General features: G+C 41.8%; 1 protein-coding gene across 9 annotated transcripts in view; it reads left to right on the top strand.

Moving 5' to 3' along the window:
• The first annotated feature begins 12,309 nt into the window (after positions 1 to 12,309).
• The window catches only part of PLEKHM3 (pleckstrin homology domain containing M3), a 199,744-nt gene continuing 188,810 nt past the window's right edge, over positions 12,310 to 23,243 (top strand). For 2 of the 9 annotated variants that reach the window (XM_019838549.3, XR_006583506.1), the window contains exon 1: positions 12,310 to 12,584. The gene's annotated coding sequence lies outside the window, so the exon portion shown is untranslated. Of the gene's footprint in view, positions 12,585 to 21,463; positions 22,323 to 23,243 lie in introns of those variants that run through there. The other 7 variants (XM_003991077.6, XM_006935510.5, XM_019838548.3 and 4 more) reach the window with 5 other exon arrangements.

Raw genomic sequence — 23,243 nt, 5'->3', positions numbered from 1 at the left:
TTCAAATCCTGTCTACCTGACCTTCAAGGACTGAGACTCTTCCCCAGGTTCTCAGTCACCTCAGACTCCTTATTTCCTCAACTGTCATATGCCTTTCAAACTTTGGTGTGTGTAAGAATCCCCTCGAAGGCATTATTAATGTTTCTGTCGCTCCCCTCCCCCACCACCAGAGATTCTGATTCACTAGGGCCAAGGTCGGGCCCCAAAGTCTGCTGTACTCATAATACTCCCAGGTGATGTTGACGCTGTGGGCTATGATCACCCTTCACAGGCACGGGCCTAGACCCCAACAATTTAGATTTAGTATATTCTGTTACTTATTTATTTCGTGGATCACTTGTTTCTCATTACATGGCCAACAACTTGTGGGTAGGAGCACTGTTCTACACTTGTCTCTAGCCTCTGCAGTTCGAGAGCCAAGAGGTGATCATAGGGTACAAGTTACCTGAGGCTTGGAAGTTTGCAGGCTTCTCAGTAACGCGGACAGTGGTGAAGATTATGTGAGTCTGCAGCAGTCTCTTCCACTTGTACCAGCCCCAGAAAACTTTCTGGCCCTGATTCTGAACTTGAATGCATCATGAATCCATGCATACGATCATGTGACTTTACGTAGGTTAAGGGACAATGGACAAACCTACCTCAGGAGGACAATTCCTCTGTGGGGCCTCAGAGCCTCTGAAAACACAATTTTTATAATAAGATATCCTTTCTTTATTTTTCTAGACTGTCCCCTGTATTAGTGGAATCCTGAGGCTGGCTGATGCCACTCAAATATAATACAGCAGTCTGAATGTGGGTGGCCATAACTAAGTGTGAAACGCAAGTGTGCAATTGACTTCTAGCTTTATTTTTTTTCAAGTAGTGATGAGATACATACAGTGGGTCAACTTACTGGAAGAATGCCTGGCCCCACCCATGCAAGTCAGTGTGTATGTGCTCACCTGGTCCATAAAGGCCAACCTGACGGCCATCTCTCCAGAGTATCCCCAAGCAACAGAACACACACCCAATCCTTCCTGTTACTTAGTGCCCGCCGACACCCCCCCTTGTTACTACATTCAGTAGAGAAAGTCCCCAGTGTTCTTGGGAACCAGACAATTGGAACCATCTCACCCCCTCCCCCAACCGTCTCTGGGCCAGTGTTCCTGGAGTGCTGAGAAACTCTAATCTGGGACTCTCCTCTTTAGCTGTACCCTTCCCACCCCCCCTTCTCCTTCCCACCAGGTCTTGAGAAGACAGGAGACATCACTGAAGCTGGTGTGTGTTGATTTGTGCCTTATGAATCTGTGTCACTGCATAAAGGTCTACCCCTTCAGGGAATAAGAACGTGCTTCTAGTTCTACCTGTAAAACTAGAAAAGTAGTCTTTAATCTCATAAGAAAGGAGACCTGGCCCTCTACACTCATATGGGAATATGGGAGAAAATATGGGATAGAGGTAGTTCCCAAATACAGTAGTCATGGGAACCTCTCAGGTAACAAACTTTGAAAACGGTCATGGAGGAGTGAAGTATGGTATTTTGAATCACTATCTACTATGACAAATATTTATTAAGCACTTGGGTCATAGACATTATACTGGGTACCGAGGATATAATGATATACCCAAACAGGCATAGTTGTGTATGGAGCTTATGATTGTTCTCATGACACAGTCTTATGAGAAGGTAATTATTGTTTCTTTAATGTTTATTTATTTATTTTGAGAGAGGGAGAATGTGAGCAGGGGAGGGGCAGAGAGAGAGGGAGAAAGAATCCCAAGTAGGCTCTGTACCCAGTGCAATCCCCCTGGGGGTCTCAGTCCCACGAACTGCAAGATCATGACCTGAGCCGAAATCAAGAGTCAGACGCTCAACTGAATGAGCCACCGGGTCCCCTGAGAAGATAGTTATTCATATAAAACCATTCAAACAAATGTAAACATTTAATTAAAGTAAGTGCTGTGAAGGAGCAGTAAGGTGCTTTAAATGCATGAACTAGAAACTGCCAACCTAGCAAGGGCAGTAAGAGAAGACTCTTCTGAAGATCTGAGTACTGAGCTGAGAGCTGAAGGGTGGGTGGGAGCTACCAGAGCAAAGAATGTTCCAGGCAGAAAGATGTGAAAAGGCCCTGTGGCAGAAATGATATGACATGTTCTTTCACTGAAAAAGGCCCCAGTGGCTGATACAGGCAAGATGTCACTAGAGAGGAAGAAAGGGCCAGACCATGTGTGGGGTTCATATACAACATTAGGAATTCCTGTGGGTAATAGGAAGCCACTAAAATGTTTAGTCAGATTTGTGTTTTGAAAGACTTCCCCAGGCCGTTGTAAGAATGGGTTGAGAGAGCCAATGCTGGGACACCAGCTAGGGGACTATTGCGGTCACCCAGGGGAGAGAAGATGAAAACTTGGTCTAGGGTTGGGGTAGGGGAAATGAGACAAGACAAGCTCAGGCCACTCACCAGCTAAAACTAATAATACACAAAGTTTCCCCCACCCCCACCCCCACCCCCATATGATGCAAACCTCCAGGAAAACTGAGTGTTTGGGGCCTTGGTTATAAAACTGGCTGATTATAAGACAGCAGTGTGAATTCAGAAGTCCATCCTAAGTTTGACATGTGAGTGTGCAACTGACTCTAGCTTCAAATTTTTTAAGTAATGGGGCAGGTGATTTTTCTAGAGAAATAGACTTCTGGAAAATGAGTGAAAGCAGCAAGTTAAGGGAAAAATTCACCAAGGGTGTCATTCTGCCTTATCACCACTGAGTGCTGCTGTTTCCAATGACAAGTTCCCCCCCAAAACCCCAAAGAGCCAAGGACCAGTAAGAGGAAGGTGGGGGGGGGGGGAGGTGTTACCTTGGAATAAAAGGGAGAAAAAGACAAAGAGATTTCTTAATTTTGGAAATCTGAGTCCTAAGCAGCAGGGGTCCAAACCAAGAATTTGTGAAGGTCATTTTGCCGTATGGTAACTTCTGGCTTTACTGCCAGCATCTCTAAGGACAGTCCCCAGTATTAAAAGGGCCAAGATGGGTTTTTTTTTTTAGAACCATTAGCATGCCCCCTCCCCCACAGACCCATTAGTGGGCCTTATTAAACCAGTTCAGACAAAGAGTAAAGATGCCCTAGTTAATGGAGAGTCTCCGATAATTACTCTGCTCAGCCGCTTCTTTTAGGGTTTGAATGGCCTTTAAATAATGTTTCTCTTGCTGTGTTCTCAGACAATGACCTAGTAGTCTGCTTTAAGCGGTGCCAATCCCATTAGCTGAAGAATAGCAAACTGTGTCTGTGTGCCAATGAGTGTGTGCGTGTGTGTGTGTGTGTGTGTGTGTGTGCGTGTAGAGGAGCACAGCATATGGTGGAGGTCAGACTTAAATGTTGCTCCCTTCTTCTTTTCCTTCATTCCTTTGTAAACTCATCCCTCCTAGGAATCAAATAAATGCACCACTGTGTCTCTCGGGTCATCGATTGGGTGAACATCTATTCCTGAAAGTAGCAAGCAACTTTCAAATGCTTACAGAAGATGCCTATCATTCTTATTTACTAAGCATTTCTTGGTAGGATGTGATCTTAAAGTTATTCCTTGCCTTCTAAGAACTTCAAGTCCCAATGCACAATAATGCAAAGAACATAAAGTCATCTCAATATGTGTTTACTGCTCAGAGTTGAAAAATGTGAAGCGTTTCATAAACGTGGAAGGAAAAATGTAGGAGACAAAACACAGAAGAGGGAATGCCGAGATCCTTGGAATACTTCCCTCTGTGGCCTCTCTGCTGATGCTGGCAGCCCTTATTTTTCTGGTAATTAGACTGCAGAGTTACCTTTCAAGACAGGTTATATCCTGACAGAGAATGTGGAAAAAGGGCAACCTCACTTTACTTGGGAAGGATCAAATTCTTCTATCGGAAAGTAAGTTCAATTGTGAACAGCTTTGTTATAAAAATGTGTAAAACAACGTTCAGAAACACTGTAGTGAATTCAATCTGGCTGGAACCAGCCCTTGCCCACCTTTGTCTGGAAGAGTTGTCCAGGCATTCCAGAATGGTCTCTCTTGATAGTTCTTGAACATACGGAGTGTGAAAACAGGCCAGCATCAGGACGTGGGGTGACATCACACCATTATATGGAAGTGAGTTACATGCAGCTCAGTGAGCATCACACAGCACCCACAATACGCACCACACACACACACACACACACACACACACACACACACACCCATACGTGCACACACGCATTTGACAACTCCTGGAAAGAATGATCACACTGTAGCCAACAGGAAAAAAAGAGCCACTCTCTGGTTCTTATTCTACAAAAACACCATAGGCAAGGAAATACTCTACTTGGGAAAACTAGGAGGTTCCATTCAGTTTTCACTTTTTTTACCTTTTGTTTTAATGACCGTGAGCACTTTATGTGTGAGGGCTCCTTGTGCATAATTTAAATTTCTGATGTTATTTATTTTTGAAAGCATGAACTTACTGAGAACTGAGAAATGTTAGTTTCTTGTACCTACACCGCTAACAACCTATCCGTTGGATAACAACTTTCATTTGTATAATAATTAGTTAAAGTGTGTGACATAGGAATCATCCTTCAGGACATGACAAGTTCAGTATTTTGGGCATTGGACTCTTGTATCAGTGATTCCCATTCTGAGGAAAAGGACTGAATGGTATGACAGTTCACTTGGGTGTATTAGGAGAGGTGAATTTTTGATCATGTACAAAAGGAAAAAGGGATCCAGCTCTTAGGGACAGGCTTGGACCTTGGGTTGCATTAAAAAAAGAACAAAACAAGGGTGCCTGTGTGGCTCAGTCAATTGAGCGTCCGACTTCAGCTCAGGTCATGATCTCATGGCTTGTGAGTTCGAGCCCTGTGTCAGGCTCCGTGCTGACAGCTCTGAGCCTGGAGCCTGCTTCGGATTCTGTGTTTCCCTCTCTCTCTGCCCCTCCCCCACTCACACTCTGTCTCTCTCTCCTTCAAAAATTAATAAACATTAAAATTTTTTTTAAAAAAGAACAAAACAAAAAAAATTAAAAATAAAAAAATAACAAAAAACCCCAATAAAACCTTCTTAAAAATCACTCTTGAAAACCAAATCGAATTATGGAATCTCAATAATCTTGAAAATTATAAATGTTAAATTGCTCATTAAACCACACTCTGGGCCATTACGGTGCTTTGTGCTGTGCGAAATAATAAGTATAATAAGTATAATCCATGATGTTGGACTTTGTGACTAGGATTACAATTTGGAGGTCCTGATCCCCAATCCAGAGCTTTTTCTAGTATAGCAAAGCCTCTCTTGTGATACAATCACCTTACCACAATCCCACATGTATCAAAGATAGAATACTGCATTAAAAGGGCTGATCCCCAGTAGAACCAAGAGCTGCCCTTAGATGTGGGCCATTGGGCCGCTGTCCTGGGCTCTGTGCTTTAGGTCTTCCCCTGGCTGCATCTCTCTCTGGCCAAGGAGGTGGCTACCTGGAGCCCCCTCCTTCTAGATCAGGTACTTAGGAACTCCACATTCCCTGCCCCCAAAGTCAGAAGCCTGCCTCCAGGGCTGCATAGGTTTTTATGCCAGGGCTTGTCTTCCTGGGGGCTGGCCCAGCTGCCAGTGTGTCCTCTTAGGCCTGAGGAGTGGCTATGACTAGGGAAGCAGTAGATGCTGGGACATGTTAAAATGATGGGACAGCAGATGTTAAGACATGGTGGCAGAGATGTCTACATGCACATGTGGGGCCTTGTAGAGCGAGACGGGGTCTGGGCTGGGAAGCTAAGGGCAACTGTCTGTTTTGCTCTTGTCCCTGTAAATATCAGGTATGCCTGCGAGTTCTGGTGAATGAATGAATGTCTGTCTCTTGGTGTACGTACGGAATCATAAGGTTTTAATGTGTTCAAATTCAATAAATGATGCCATATACACACACATTCATATAAATATACAAATTCAAATTCAATATATGTACAGTCCACAAGTTATGATGGCTCAACTTGTGATTTATATATATACATTTTTATATATTTATATTTTGCATTTATGTGCATTTGTATTATACACACACATTTTTACACTACTCTGAAATATAGTATATATATTTGCTCCATACAATTAACAGCTCACATATTGGGGGCCTAATATTGCCACGCACTATTATAAACTCTCACTGTGAATTTGCTTATTCCAAAAACACCTTGAAGTAGATACTATTATTACTATCATCATCATCATCCCCATTTTACCCAGGGGGAAACTGAGGCACGGAGAAGTAAGGTCATTGGTGCAGGCCTGATAACCGGTGGGTGCCAGAGTCAGGCTTCTGACCGCAATGCAGTGCAGCTGTATTCAACTTCCCCTGCTTGTCTGCCTCAGCACTACTTCTCCAAGGCAGGCTCAAACCCTCGCTCTTTTGTAGAGGCCTATCTGAGCATCTCCGTCCTCCCTCCAGTTTTCTGCACTTCTGGGGTTTCTTGCGTCTTCGTCACTCCTCAGATATTTACTGTTGGGGACTGCCGGAAACCTTCCCGTATGTTTATCTATTAGCTCTACCCTCGGAAAGTGAAAGATGACTAGACTCTCGCCTGACAATGTCCGGGTAGGTGTCTTCTTTTCCAGGATAAGCATGCTGGCCTCTGAGATGAGCTGCCAGATCCCTCACCGGAAAGGGATTGTCGCCCCAGCTTCTAGAAAGGAGTGCTGTCAGCAGACTGCCTTCAGCGGTCAGCCAGCCCCTTCAGGGATTGTGTCAACTGCAGAGAACCACTTTGCCCAAGGCCACGCTCCCTCCCAGAGCGCACCACCTCCATGGAATGATGGATGTGGGAGTGTAAAGCCCTGGCCCTCTTGGTCAGTGGCGTACCGGAGCCAGCTTCCACGGACGTGGAGGCCTGATTGTGCACATCTTGAGCTCCATGTTCAATGACATGACACCCAGATCTTGAAATTAGGCACGGTGTGGTATCTACTCCATGGAAACTGGCAAACACGAACAGATCAGGGCTTTCGTTTTTCAGAGAGTCAGGTTGCCAGCACACCGCTGTTCTTGGCCCAACTCAGGACTACTCTGGACTCTCTGAAGGGCCACTCTGTCTCTGAGTCTTCGTGGGGTTGGCGGAGGCTGTCATTGGGCCTCACAGCTGTATCTCTCCCTCTGCCCCATTCAGCTCCCATCCCCTCAACCACCCTATGCAGGTGTATTGATCCCAAGGGCACTTTCTGCATGCCGAATTCTCAAAGTCTGCCTTCTGGGGAACTCAGCCCGCAACAACTCTAAATACTGTTAAAGTTTATCTAAACTTTGCAGATTGCTTAGGCACTTTGTCAGGAATGCTAGGTTTTCCCACAAGGAAGTTGAGAACATATCATGCAAAAAGGTTCTATTCCACATCAAGATTGAGACAATTTTTCTTTTCTTTTTTTTTTAAAAATTTTTAAAAATGTTTATTTATTATTGAAAGACAGAGAGAGTCAGAGCGTGAGCAGGGGAGGGGCAGACACAGAATCCGAAGCAGGCTCCAGGCTTTGAGCTGTCAGCAGAGAGCCCGACACGGGGCTCAAACTCACAAACCGCGAGATCATGACCTGAGCCGAAGTTGGACGCTTAACTGACTGAGCCACCCAGGCGCCCCAAGACAATTTTTCTTATACAAGGTTTTAACCTTTCTTAAAAAATTTAAGTATATTTTATTTATTCCAATATATCCAAAATTTTGTGATTTCAATATGCAATCATTACAAAATTTTTTACTGAAACATTTTACATTCTTTTTACATACGAAGTTTTAGAAACCTAGTATGCATTTTATACTAACAGCACTCTCAATTCTGAAAAGCAGTTGCTTTTCAATTGCTTGATAGCTATCTAAACTGCTATATACATTATACAATGTAACTGTTAAGAGTATCCATTGCTCAAACATACCACAATTTCTATATACACTTGATTGTTTTTTCCATCTTTATTGAAGTATAATTAATATATAAAACCTGCACATAATTAAAGTATACAAATTAGTGAATTGGGACATATGCAATGAACATGCTTATTATTTGGATTGTGGTGTTGGTAACATGAGTGTACATTTGATTATTAATATACATTTAGGTTGTTTCCAGTTTGAGACTATTTAATTTTGTTTTAATGTTTATTTATTTTTGAGAGAGAGAGCGTGAATGGGAGAGGGGCAGAGAGAGAGAGGGAGACACAGAATCGGAAGCAGGCTCCAGGCTCTGAGCTGTCAGCACAGAGCTCAACATGCAGCTCAAACTCAGGAGCTGTGAGATCATGACTTGAGCTGAAGTCAGACACTTAACGGACTGAGCCACCCAGGCGCCCCCTCCACTTTGAGACTGAGAAATGGTTCTGTCAACATTCATGTCTGTCTCCTGGTGTATGTATGGAATCATAAGGTTTTTATTTGTTCAAATTCAAGAGATGCTGCCAAATATATTTCAGTTAGTACTGTCAGTTCTTTTTCTAATTTTATCAGTTCTGAGGAATTGCTGGTGGTATCTAAACTGGAGTTCAATTTTTTAATTCCCCAATGACAAATGATGTTGCTCAAGAGGTAAGCACTTAGTAGAGGCCCTGGTTAGTACTCACCATCCTAGAGGACAATACATTCCTGCAGTTCGTGCTTGTTAAATGACTAAAACAAACCACATTCAAATTGCCCAATGAAAGAATTTTTTTGTAAGATTCTATCCCTTATCTTTGAGCTTTCTTGTTAAAAAAGGAATTGTAGGTGGTGACCGGGTGGGGAATCATTGAATATTTTGCTTTGCTGAAGGTTTTTCACTACCCACCCCCCCCCCCCCCCTTACCTATTTACAGAAGTGATAGTCAAAAGACTTAAAAACGTGTATAGCCAGACCATCAACTGATCAAAAAGGATTCTGGCCCTAAAGCAAGAGCAGGGTGTTGTGGATACCCACCATCCCAGCAGAATAGGGTCAGGTATTAATCTTTTGGGTGTTGGATCATAGGATGGGTGGACACGGGGTTCCTCAGAGACTTGGGACACTTAGGAAGTTTAGGACCGAAGCTAGTTACCAACCTGTATAGAACTGTTCCAATATTTTAACACTGGGTATGGTCTTGTGGGTGCCTGTTAGTTGAATATTAAGCTCCTTTGTACTTTCCAACAGGGACTCCTTTTACAACTTTGACATTTTATGTCTCAAATGCTTTTAATTTACCCAAGAAGACCAATTATATTGCTCTCAATGAATATCCTAATCATCTCTACTTGGGCACATCTGGGGAGATGGGAGTGAGGTAGATGCTTGGCTTGCAAACTTTAAGCTATAAATAGCACCCCAAATTTTCTGATTAAGTTTAACACTTTTTTTTTTTTTTTTGACGAGGCTTTTATTTCTTCGGAAGATAGCATTGCTTTATTGAATCCTGGTCTGACCATTACTTTTGTAAATGGAGGCTAAAAGGGAAAAAAATAATGAAAGGACATACTAATATAAAATCTCCCATGGGGCGCCTGGGTGGCACAGTCGGTTAAGCGTCCGACTTCAGCCAGGTCACGATCTCACGGTCCGTGAGTTCGAGCCCCGCGTCAGGCTCTGGGCTGATGGCTCTGAGCCTGGAGCCTGTTTCCGATTCTGTGTCTCCCTCTCTCTCTTCCCCTCCCCCGTTCATGCTCTGTCTCTCTCTGTCCCAAAAATAAATAAACGTTGAAAAAAAAATTTTTTTTAAATCTCCTTGCATGTCATTTGGCATTTCGTTTTGTTTCAATGCACATTTACTGAGATATTTACTAGATACAATGGTACGTGTCATAGAACATGCAAAGATGAGTAAGATGAAATCCCTGACCTTTGGGGCATGGAGAAGGAGATATAATAGGGGAGCCTCAGCAGGATAATGGGAAAGGAAGAGTATACAGGAGTGGTAAAAAAAAAAATGTGAGTCGGGAGCTTAGAGTGGGAGGAAAAGAGTATGCAGGAGACAAGTCTGAAACGGTGGAATATTAGTCAAGATGCTTGCAGTTGTAAGTGACAGAAACTAACTCAAACTATATTTGGCAGACAGTGATATAATTGGTAGCATCGCTGTGAGATCTAGGAGGTGTAAATAGATAGGCGACCCTATGGATTCAGGGTAATGATGCTGTGTCCTTGTAAGTTTGCTGTTTGTAACAAATGCACCACTTTGGTGCCCGGTGTTGATGGTGGGGGAGATTGTGCGTGTAGGGGAGCAGGGGGTGTATGGAAACTTTGTATTTTCCACTCAATTTTGCTGTGAACCTGAAACTGCTCTACAAGATAAAGTCTGTTAAAAAAAAGAAAAGAAAAGAAAAGAAAAGAGAAAGAAAGAAAGAAAGAAAGAAAGAAAGAAAGAAAGAAAGAAAGAAAGAAAGAAAGAAAGAGAAAGAAAGAAAGAAAAGATGGTGGGGTTGCTGTTCTCAGACAGCCATTTGAATGGAGACATGAACTTAAATGTTTTAAATTTAAAGAGTAAAATATCCCCTGCTGACCTAATGGAGGCCTGAGTACCTGCCCAGCTGAGATTGTTCTCAGTCCTTGACTTTTCATCCCTTTTCTGGGACCACCCCCTTGCTTCGGTGCTGAGGCTCTATATTAGTGATGGTGAATAAATTCAGTCATTTTGCAAATGTGACTCTTTAATGCATTTTATGTGGCAGACCCTGTGCTTGATGCACACTGGGAATACAGTGACAAAGCCTGGGCCTTTGCCCTCAAACTTCACAGAACGGTGTAGTTTTTCTCAAAGGGTAGTCCACTGACCGCCTATGTTGGAAGTACTTTGAGGCAGTTGTTCGAATCACAAAATTCAGGACAGTATCATAGACCTTCAGAATACAAATGTGTGGATGTGTGAGCCAGGAATTTGCATTTTTAACAAGTATTCAAGAGCCTTGACACTCAAAATATGGCATCTCCTGGGAGTTCATTAGAGGTGCAGAGACCCCACCACAGATGTCCTGAATCAGAATCTGCATTTTAACAGGATCCTCATTAAAATTTGTGTTTGAGAAACCCTTTTTTAGAAGATTGTTACATGCTGACGTTTCAAAATCACTGGTCTAGGAAGAGGATATACAAACATGAATTTGTAACAATGTGATGAGTTTATTTTAAAGGAACATGTGAGTTCCTCTGGGTGTGCATAAAAGGAAAAGGTTCACCTGTCAGAGGTTTCCCGGACATGTGTGATAGCACCCACTTTTAAAGGGCAAGGAGTTAGGCTAATAAGATGGGGCAGGGGTGAGGGGTCTCATCAGAGGAAACCACAGTACAGAAGTCCTGAAGTGAAAAAGAATACTGCATGTTTAGGAGACAAGAAAGGTACCTCAAATTGCAGTGCTGTTGTTATTGTTTTTTAACTTACTTAAACTCTGAACATCAACCGAAGGAGGTATTAAAAAATAATTATGGTTAAAGATTTTCTCATTAATCTTTAAGGGAAAGGGGGTGAGGGATCAGACTTTCAATTCCTTTCATGTTGCTTTCTCTAGCCTCCTTGGACATTTCTTTTTTTTTTTTTTTTTTTTGCATTTATTTCCTCACTTATTCATTCAAACATATATACATTGGGCACTGGCGCTTTGTGACTATTATGTGGTGGTGAGTGAAGACAAACAGTTCCTGCCCTCAGGGAGTTTATAGGTGAGGCTGGGGTGGGGGTGAGAAGCCAATAAAATAGGTAAATAAGTAACTGTGTAATTATAAGTTGAGAAAATGGTAAGTGTGCTGTGATGGAGAACAATGTGGGGAAACTTCAAGGAAAGGCTTACCCAGCTAGACCAGCATAACCTCTTACAAAGTGGCCAAAATCAATGTGGGTTTGGTGTGGTGGGTGTCTTACTAAGAAGCCCCTGGGTGCCAGTCAGTGTGTACATGAACACAATACATACACACACACACACACACACACACACACACACACACAGCACGCCACTGTTGTGCTGGGAATCCAAATGGGGGTTGAAGACCTCCCCTCAAAATCATCCCCTTTCAACCTGCTGTCTACAACATGAAAGGACAGCGAAAATTGATTTTTCTCCGCAGCTCCAAACATGAAATGAGAAGCAATCTCCAGCTTGTAATAGTCCCATTTTCAGAAAGAACTTATGTGAGTAATTTTCTTAGGGAGCTGCAAAAAAAAAAAAAAAAAAAAAAAAAAAGGGTCCAATCCTGTGTGTCTGTCCCAAGTGAAAATTTCCAATTGCAAATATTCATTTGGGCGTTGGGGGGAGCCGTGCGGAGACTCTGCGGCACACGCCATTGTTTTCAAAACGTGTGTGATAAAAATCTTGTCTAAGGAAGCAGAGATAAGGCCTGGCTGTGCGGTCAGGCCCCGCCCGGGCCGCTGGCTCCTTGGGCAAAAAAAGACGAGTCCTTGAGACCCTGGAACCTTATGTGTCCGGGTCTCGCTTCCCGGGTGGCTGGGGGGAAGCATTTAAGAGTGGGACCGCGAGAAGCGCTTGTAAACAGACGGCCGGGCTGGGATGGTCGGCGGCCAGACGGGCTGTCACGGTGAGGCGGGCTTGCCCGAAGCCGCGCCCCGGCCAGGAGTAGCCTGCAGGCCCCGTAGGTGAAGGCAGAGAAACAGCCCGCGGCCAGGTGAGCATCTGCCTGCGTCTGTGCTGCCTGGCTGGCCAGTGGGGGAAGGGTGTGGGGATGACAACATTGTAACACATATCCGAGGGTATCCCTGGGGTTGCGATGATTTTGCTCTTTCTTCCGTACTCTGGCTTTTAGTTCCTGCTGGAGACTGCGCTGCAATGTAGAGGATAATGGGTGTGGGCAGATCACACGATGCATTGTCTGCTTATTTTTTATCAATCAGGTATATAAGCAGAAAGCGGTTGAAATAGCACATCCTGTTCTGTGCGCTGTTTTTAGTCTCCCTGCTTCCTGGGTCCTAGAAACCAAACCTCAGCAGAGCTTTTAACTCACATCACGCCGGGGCTTCTAGAGAAACGATTGTTCCTTCTGTTGACAACGCTCATTTCTAATGTATAGTAAAGGACGCTGTGTGGCTGATGACAAGCATGATTTGGGCCTCTGTGAGAGGGTTACTATGCTAAAACACCAGGATGAGGACATTTCAGACCCACTCAACAAATAAAATTGTCTACTGAGGTATATGGTTGAATGGCAAATGGATATTGGTCTAGATTTATAGCTTGCAAAGCAGGGCAGATTTGAATTTACCAGGTCAAGCTGAGATTGAGCTATGCTGTTGTAAACTTATTTGGAAGTTTTTTTTCCTTTCTTTTGTTTTTTCCTCCTTGGAAAAGAGAAACACCTTTTTTTTCTTTAGTATTTTCAGTAGTCATGGTGAATTGCAATTTATATTCATTCATAAGGTATTTTATTATAAATCGACTGCATGTAAATTTTAATTGTTGTGTCTGTAATCAAATACAAGCCAGTTTTCATTTCATTAGCTTCAAGAAAATGCTTTCACCAAAAATTGGGCTGTATACAGTTGTGTCTCCCTGGTCACATAATCTAACTTTGAGTTAGTAGAGTATTAGATTAAATTGCATGTAGAGAAGTGTTTTGAAATCAAGCACATCAAAGAAATAATACTAATGCCTTATGAGTTTGTCTTTAAAATGAATATTTTCACAATGTGATGGTTCATAGCAAGAACTATAAAGCCAGACTACCTGGATTTCAGTTCCTGTGTAGCACCTTCCTGTTGTGTAACCGTGGGAAGTTACCTGCCGTATTTCCCAATCTGTAGAATGGGTTTAGTAATAGTTCTGCTCTCATATGGTGGTTGTGAGGATCAAATGAATTAATATTTTTAAAGTGTTAAGAACAGCACATGTAATAATTGCTACATACATGTTTGTTAAGGAATACTTAAAGGGTTCCTGACTGGCTCAGTCAGAAGAGCATGTGACTCTTGGGGTCATGAGTTCAAGCACCACGTTGGGTGTAGAGATTACTAAAAAATAACAAACTATTTCATTGATTTAAAAAATACATAAAATAAACCTGTGTTGAAAGTAGGATGGTGATTGCAGAAGCTGGGGTAGGGGCTAAATGGAGAGTTTTGTTAAATGAGTATAGTTTCAGTTTTGCACGATGAAGAGTTCTACCGATTGGTTGCACAACAGTGTGAATGTTACTGACGTACACTTGAAAGTAGTTAAGATGGCAAATCTTATGTGTATTTTCCCACAATTAAAAATTAAAAAAAAATATCAGTGTTGGCAAAGGTGGGTGTTAAAATTCTTTCTTTTTTTTTTCCTTGAGAGAGAGAGAGAGGGCACAGAGAGAGAGAGAGAGAGAGAAGTGGAGCTCACCCAGGGCTCATGTTTTACCCAAAGTGGGGCTCGTGTTCACCCGAAGCGAGGCGTGAGCTCACGAACTGTGAGATCATGACCTGAGCGGAAGTCAGATGCTTAACAACTGTGCCACACAGGTGCCCCGGGATTCAAAGTTCTTATTAGCACACAGCAGCACCATCCACAGTTGCCTTTGTCATTGTGAAAATGCAACTTCTTACAGTCATCAGTAAGATTCATTTATTTAGTAAATTCATGCAATTAAGGTTTATCATAAAGACATGAACATGTTATAAGAACACCTAAGACTCTATAGCAGGCAGAATTCTAAAAATGCCCCTGTACCAAGATTGGATGGCCTAATCCATGCAACCTATAAAGATGATGAAATATCACTCTTTTGAGTATATTATGTTTTGTGACACAGTTGAATTCAAAATGGCGAAAATACCAGAGTGGTGCTTGTCTAATCACAGGAGTCCATAAAAGTGGAGAGCTTTCTCTGGCTGGTGAAATCCAAACTATTTGAAGCTTGAGGAGTAACAACATACTGTTGCTGTTTTGAAGGTGGAGAGGACACTTGAGAAGGAATGCAGGAGGCCTAGAATTGCTGAAGTTGGCCCAGCATGGAAACTGGAACCTCAGATGTAGGGGCACAGTCTAGCAGCTGGACCGTGCCAACAACCTGAATGAGCTTAGCACTGGGTTCTTTACCAGAGTCTTCAGCTAAGAGCCCAGACTGGCCAGCAACACCTTGAATATAGTCTCTTGAGAGAGGCCCTGAACAGAGAACCTAGTCAAGCTTACCCAGGCCTTCAGCATTGACCTTAAGAAATAGGTGGTGCTTTAAGCTACTAAGTTTGTGGAAATTTGTTATATAGCAATAGAAAGTTAAGACAGGGGCACCTGAGTGGCTGTCAGTTAAGTGTGCAACTCTTAATCTCAGCTCAGGTCTTGATCTCAGTGTTGTGAGTTCAAGTCCCGCACTGGGCTTCGTGCAGGGCGTGGAACCTACTTTTAAAAAACAGAAAGATGAAAACTGATACAGACTTCAGCAGAAAATTGGGCAAAAGACAGGAACAGACTATCCATAGAAGAGGAAATTAATGGCTAATAGATGTACGAAAATACACATTACAGGCGCCTGGGTGGCCCAGGTCATTATCTCATGGCTCATGAGTTCAAGCCTGGCATCGGGCTCTGTTCTGACAGCTCAGAGCCTGGAGCCTGCTTCAGATTCTGTGTCTCCCTCTCTCTCTTCCCCTTCCCAACTCATGCTCTGTCTCTCTCTCAAAAATAAATAAACGTTAAAAAAAAATACATTCTCTTTCCATTAATCAAAGAAATGAAAATTGGAATAACAGCAGGGTCCCATTTTTTCCAGCTCTTAAAATTTACATATTGTTAAAAATTTCAGTTCTTCACATTAGTTAGTTAGGGTGCAGCAGAGCAGACACTCTCAAATGCTGTGAGGGGTTAGCAAATGGTATAACCTTTCTATAAAACTCATTGCTGAATGTATGCAAAGCCTCACTAATGCCCCCACCCCTTGACCTAATACTTCTACTTCTAACAATCTATCCAAAGGAACTTAGAAATACCTTTTAAAGTGTATTTATTTTTGAGAGAGAGAGAGAGAGAGAGAGAGAGAGAGAGAGAGAGAGAGAGAGAAAATGAGCAGGGCAGAGAGAGAGGGAGAGAGAGAATTCCAAGCAGGCTCTGCACTGTCAGCACAGAGTCTGAGCAGGGCTAGATCTCATGAACTACAAGATCATGACCTGAGCTGATATTAGGAGTTGGATGCTCAACCGACCCAGATGCCCCAGAAATATTTTTAAAGTTAATGTCCACAAATGTTTAATGTAGCTTTGTTTTCTCATAGGTTGTTGGAATTTAGGCTTTGGGGTATAGACCCAGGATAATTATCCAAGTGGAAAACAAAGAACTATAATGGATCTGTAACCATTTGCAAAAAGAAAGACATCTGCATATTATGACTAGGAAAACAAAGCTGGCCTGGGTTGGTAACATCTGATACATTAGGAAACACTCAAAGCTATTATTCATTGAATATTTATCAGATATTTGACATACTCTATTTCAGTTTAATCATGTTTGCAACCTTCCCATAATACTTGAAGGCAAGCTATAAATTTACATATTTAAGAAGCAGGCAGGCAGATAGGTGCTACTTTGTTTTTTTAACGGTTATTTATTTTGAGAGAGAGAGAGAAAGAGAGAGCGCACGAACAAGGGAGGGCAGAGAGAGAGAGGAGAAGAGAGAATTCCAAGCAGGCTCTGTGCGCACAGCACACAGGGCTCCATCCCATGAACCCGCGAGATCATGACCTGAGCCGAAATCATGAGTCGTACACTTCACTGACTGAGCCACCAAGGCGCCCTAGGGGCTACTTTAATTACTAGTTTCAGAAGACCTGATTTTAACAGGAACCTGGAAAAGATTAGATCATTTGGGCAGATGTTTTAGGATTCTCCATCTCTAGACAATTTCCAGGAGCACTAGAGCAACGCTACTCTTTCGTTTTCCCCACTGCTTCCCTTTCCTAATTTCATTTTGCTCTATTCTTTCACATCCACAGAAACATCCAGACAGTGCCAGTTGCCCCATTGGCACTAGCCAAATGCTGATTTTCTTCATGAGGAGGTGTTAATCCCTTAAAAGAAACCGTGTGGAGGGATGGTTAGCAAGGGGTTGCTTTTTTCTTTTTTCTTTTTCTTTTAAAGTGTATTTTGTATTTGATTCATAAGTAGCTGAACTGTATTCCAGCTTAGATGCAAGCTAAATAATTCAGAGCCCTGAGTACTGAGTGGCACTATGATAAAAATGACCACCAGTAGTAAATTCCATGCATTATGTTTGCTCTATTTCATTGGCTCCTGTGGCTATTACCAGACAGACAATAAAAAGTCCACATAATTAACCCTCATACTGACAATAAGGTGAGAACTGTATGTGTTCTGAGGGTGTAATTAATCTTGATGGCAATGTGAGTTATGAGCAAAAACCAAAGTTAAACTATAGAGGCCATTGTATTAAGATGTCAGGCATGCTATTTTCATTAACATTTCGTTTATTTTTCATACACACTAACTGTTAATTTGAGTTATGTGTTTCAGATTGGATTCTCTGATTACATGCCATGTTTGTGACTACTGTAGAAGTTTATTTGTCCAGTTATCTTGATTAGTGTAACCAATTTATAATTCAGTACAAACTAAAGCTGCTTTGTTCTGCATTATCAAGTTTACTTGTGGACATTTATCTAGTGGGGAAATTGCTAAATATCCACTTTACTTGTAGTTTTTTAGCCAGAGAATAGGGAACATGTATTGCAGGTTAGAAAACATCAGCACTGTAACCAGCAGTTTTTAATGCTCCAGGAAATTAACTAAATGATTTTTTCCCACGTGTTCTTGATCCATTTTTATCAGCACTTTAGCCTTTCTAGAACAACTTCTCTTCCACCTTTAGGGATTCATTGATTCATTGGCTGAACAAGTAAGAATCGAGCACTTGTTTTGTACCATGACACATAGCTCTTGTACTTGGGGCCAGTAAAACAGCCTTGACTAAAACAGTCATAGTCTTTGCCTTCATGAAACTTACGGTCTAGTGGAGGAAACAGACAAGTAAACAGGCCATTTTGCACAGCATAAAAAGCATTATAATTGAGGAAATTAGGATGCTATGGGGACACATAAGAGGGATGTCCAAAATGGACATGGGAGGTCAGGGAACAAGTGATACTTCAGCAGAGACCCAAAGGCTGAATTCACATTTGCCAAGTTGTGTCCCTGTGTGTTGTGGGGTAGAGAGAAGAGAGGGGAAATTCAAGAGATAAGCCTGGGAAAGTAAGTGGACATGAGCTCTTACAGGCAATGTTAAGGAGTGTGTGGTTTTTCCAGAAGACAGCAGGGTTTTAATTTTATGTTTGTTTGTTTGTTTGTTTGTTTATTTATTTATTTATTTATATTTTTAAGAGAGATAGGGCGTGAGTGGGGGAGGAGCAGAGAGATATACGTAGAGAGAGAGAGAGAGAGAGAGAGAGCGAGCGAGAGACAAAATTCGAGGTAGGCTCCAGGCTCTGAGCTGTCAGCACAGAGTCCGACATGGGGCTTGAACTCACAAACCAAGAGATCATGACCTGAGCTGAAGTCAGACGCTCAACCCGCTGAGCCACCCGGACACCCCAGAGTTTTAATTTTAGAAAGGCCACTTAGGTGGTAGTGTGGAGACTGGATGAGAGGAGGGCAAGACTGAAGGGAAGACTGGTGGTGGTGTCTGAACTAAGGCAATAAGGAAAGAGAGGAATGGATATATTTGACAGATGGAGGTGTGGGTGAAGGAGCCAGAAGGGTCAAGGATGATGTTCATTTTCTGGGGCAGATGATGATGTCCTTCGCTATATGGGCAATGTCAGGAGGAGGGGCAGGTTGAGGGTAAGACGAAGAGCTGGGTTCGTGCATGTTAGGAGTTAGGGGACATCCAAAAGGCAGTTGCATCTGTGAGTCTAGATCTTAGGGGAGTAATCTGTTGCTCATCCACCACGTGGATTGTAGCTGAAGCCACAGAAATGGAGAAGAGGAGGAACTAAATAAAAGGGTTATGGGGGAAAACAGAGGAATGTGTGCATTTATGATATGAACATAGGAAAGGGGAGCTCATAGTGGGGACTGAAATGAGCATGCAGAGATAAAGGAGAAATACCGGAAAAGGCTACCTCAGTGTATTTGGGAGCGTGATGTTCAGTAGGTCAAATACTGCTGAGAGGGCAGGTTGGGTGTGGAGTGAAAAGTCTCCTGGGGTTAGCAAGAAGGAAGTTGTTGATGACCTTTGCCTCTGCAGTTGCAGCTGGTGAAGAACCAGATTCCCTCCAGTGGGGAGAATGAACGAGTGGTGAGAAGTAGAGTCAGAAAGCATAAAGAGCAAGTTTCTTCTAGGAACTTGGAATTCAAAGGGAGGAGGAGAAAGTATTTTAGCTGTAGAGGAACTTGGAGGGCAAGGGAGGGTTTTACTTACTTGGTTTTTCTTTTTTGAATCATCGTGCACTTGTACAATTGAATCTCCCCACTCGAAGACCACCCGGAACGCGGAAACACAGTGACTCATGCTGCCTTGAACAGTGCAGGAGTTCCTTGAGTGAATTAAAACCTATTTCAGAGCTTCCTAAATTGATTGCTGTTACCACTCTCTGTACCAGTTTGTTGGTTTGTAATGGGAGGAGATCAAAGAGGATGCGGTGCCCTGTTCACTGATACCATGCAAACTCCTGTCGGCATCCTGTACCCTGCTTTGGAGTTCACAGAGCACTGCATTATGTCATTAGACTTGCTTTCTAAGACGACTTTTGAAGAGGGTAGGACAGGCATTATTTGACCTGCATCGAAGTGACTGGAATTCAGGTTCGAATGGCATACCTCTGGTAGTAGTGCTTGGAACCTTGAAACAAACAGGCCTTCCACTTCCAGGTCTTGTGGTCCCAAAGTAATTGTCCTTCACTGAAACGTTAGATATGATGTCTAGAGATTCTCTGGAGTGTGGTGATATGAAACCGGAGCTTATCAACTTTCAGTAGGCCTAAGAAACAAGACTGAATGTTGTGGGTCAACTTTGTTATTTTGATTGAGCCCCAGATACATTGACATTCTTACCCTTCTTCCTCCCCCACCAAAAAAGTTCCGTTGGCTTTAGAAGGAGACAATTTATTTGGACCTACCTTAATAGTTAAAATGTGTTGGAATTATGTATGGTCATATTTAATTTGAAATGATTTCTTTAATTCTTTTGACAGAAACACTTATTAGCAGGGGTGGATTTTTTTGTTGTTGTTTTTGTTTTTTGTTTTTACAGCAAACATTTTACAAGTGCTTCTATTTATTGGCTAAATGAAAAATGATGTCTTAGGGAAATATTAGTAAAAGGTTTGGGCAATTAGGACTATGTCAACATTTGCAAAAGCACTTATTTGGCCTAAATGAAGTCATAGTTATTATACCCTTGCAGACATTACAAGTAATGTGTTCAAGGTCACTAAGAGAATTGACGTTAGCTATTTAGTTAGAGAACAGCTTTTTACTCTGTTTAGGGACCTCTCATCCACCATTCCCTTAAAGAATTTACAATGACACAGAAGTATTAGAGATGTGATTTTTTAAAATAAATTAAGTATAAACTGTTTCCCTGGGTGTAAAGATGATATTTAGCATTTAACTTTCTGAGTTGTGGGATTAACAAAGATTTAAAAATAAATAATTTAAATAATTATTTTAGTTATTAATAATAAATAATTTAAAGTTGCTGAGGTTTGACACTACAATTCAAAGCTCGATGTCTGTAAAATTTTAGCTATATTATTTCAGGGTAATTAATTTGCTATTAAATGCCTTCCAGGACTGTGTGTGCATTTTAGAGTCTTTTTTCCACCCACTGGCAATATTACTTTGGACACATAACTTCATCTCTTTTGAATTTCCTTTTGGGGCATCTGGGTGGCTCAGTCAGTTGAGCGTCTGACTTCGGCGCAGGTCATGATCTCACAGTACATGAGTTCGAGCCCTGCATCAGGCTCTGTGCTGATAGCTCGGAGCCTGGAGCCTGCTTCAAGTTCTGTGTCTCTCTCTGCTCCTCTCCCACTCACACTCTGTGTCTCTCTCTCAAAAATGAGTAAACATTACAAAAAATAATACAAAACTAAATCTGAATTTGCTTTTCTGTAAAGTGGCAATCATAACAGCAGCACTCTGATAGAGTTGTGAGAATTTAACAAGATGATGCAGATAAAGGGCTTAACTAATGACTGCCCTTTAGCAACTACCCAAAAATAATAGCTATGACTTCTTAATCTTGGTATTGGCTTAGGAATTATAAAAACTCTTTATTTTGTTTTTAAACATTTTATTAAATACATCATTCCACATTTACCATGTGTCCATCCACACTGAATGAGTCCTTTGCAGTACATTTTTAGTGAATTTAGTATAGTAGTGGTGGTCTTGGACAACAGGCATTTCTTTGAGTGCCAGTTATCATATGCCTGTCATCTTAATGTCAAAAGAGCTAAAGGAATATGGACCAATGAGAGCTTCAAAATGAGTACGTGCTGCAGAATTGTTTTCTAAAACTCCATTCCATGCTAATGATAACAGTCCATAATAAAAGAAATTTAAATCCAGAACTAGAGATGAAAATGTAGTTCCTGCTGTTTTTTTCCTTCATACTTTGTAAACTTTTCCTTTGTCCTGTATGATGGACAGAGATTGTTTCTGACCTTCATGTTGTATTTAGCAAAATAACAAAGACTCATCCTGTTATTTTACCTTACCTTGTCCTTATCTTTGAAGGTCAAAGACTGTTTTGTCTGCCTTTGCTAGCCTTGCTTGTTTCCTGACAGAATTGGTAAGAGGCCGCTTGGTAGTCAAGTTTGTGGTCACAGATTAAGTTGAAAAGAGAGGGAGGAGCCATGGATGCCATTGATCACCACTGAGTGTCTGTCCTTTCAAATAAGAAGTGAATCACCTTTTGCTTAGACCTTATCATGGGTCTGATACTCTCTAGATGCCTTTAACAAAGACCCAGGCTCACTTTTTAACAGGTTCAATTGTAGCTGATAAAGAAAACAACAACAACAACAACAACAACAACAGTTAATTACTTCACTGTACATTCACCCTAAGTACCCATAGGAACTGGTTTTGTGAATATGTACTAACCCATAAGCTGATTATTGTTTTGAAGGTTAAAGTTGTAAGTATTTTCCCTTCTGCTAATCAGCTGCAGTGACCTAAGGAATTGAAGTCAACAGGAAGTGAGGCATTTATTCATTTCTCATGACATCCCAGTCATGTAGCCGAGGCGTTCTATTGGCCAGAGATGTCTCTGTGGGTCAGAAAGACTTGGGCAGCTTTGTGAAGCCCTGCATTCGTGCCTTCCATTTGTGAGATTATTCATTTACTTTGAACTGATTCTTTGGAACCTTTGAAGCTCTTACCATAGGTTGACAGCTTCATGCCAGACGTAACAGCATTTCTAGAGCAGGTATGATTGATTTTGTGTGTTTGTTTCCTTTGTCTTTGGTTTCTTCCAGCTGAAGTCATCTCTTTGTAGACTGTTAAGACATTTAATTGTGTTTGGTCATTAAGACTTTTTATTATCTCTTGATTATTAATGATTCCTTATTTATGTTCCTGTAACACCTTTTGGATACTTCTGTTAACGCACTGTTTACACTTGGTTTTATGTTGTTTCCCCACTAGCTATTAAGCTCTTTAGGACAGAAGCCGTGGTTTTGTGTCCTCAGCCTCTAGTGTTTGGGTACTTGGTCCATGCTTGTAAATGCTTGTTGAGTATAAATGGTTGTGTGGTTAGAAATCAGCTAGTTTCTAATAGGAATAGTAATTGCTTTAGGTTTTATAAAGAGCTTTTACATATATTAACTGCATTTGTGCTTTACAATTTTCTAAGGTAGTTGGGGGCAGGCATTGGCAGGATTTCCATTTTGCAGATAAGGAGGGCCCAGAAGTCCTGAGTCAGCCTGACTTGCTTGTAGTCATTCAGTTTAGAAGTCAGTGCTGGGACATTAACCCTTTGTGGTTTCGGAAGTTTGTGTCCTCTTTGCCACACCTCTGTCCCATTGAACAAATTCAAAACTGGGTGGCTCATTGTTGGATTTAACCTACTTACAGTTTATGGTCCTTCTAACATCAGTGCCTCTGAGCAATTTAAGGTGACTTAAAAGGTAATTGAATTTGGTTGGCCCAGTAATTAGACAGGGATTCCAGGAGCCTCTTTTTGTTCCCCATAGGGCCTTCAGCTGACACTAGATGAGTCATCTTGGTTTCTCTTTCATCATCTTTAAAACAATCCTGCTACTTTACTTACCTCTCTCTGTTTATTATTGGTTTTTATCAAGAAGCTTATCAAACACTTTATAAACTATACTCTAAACCGTGCATATGA

The sequence above is a fragment of the Felis catus genome, chromosome C1 (genome assembly GCF_018350175.1).
Source record: "Felis catus isolate Fca126 chromosome C1, F.catus_Fca126_mat1.0, whole genome shotgun sequence".
NCBI classification, from domain to species: Eukaryota; Metazoa; Chordata; class Mammalia; order Carnivora; family Felidae; genus Felis; species Felis catus.
This window is presented reverse-complemented; position numbering and strand designations above follow the sequence as displayed.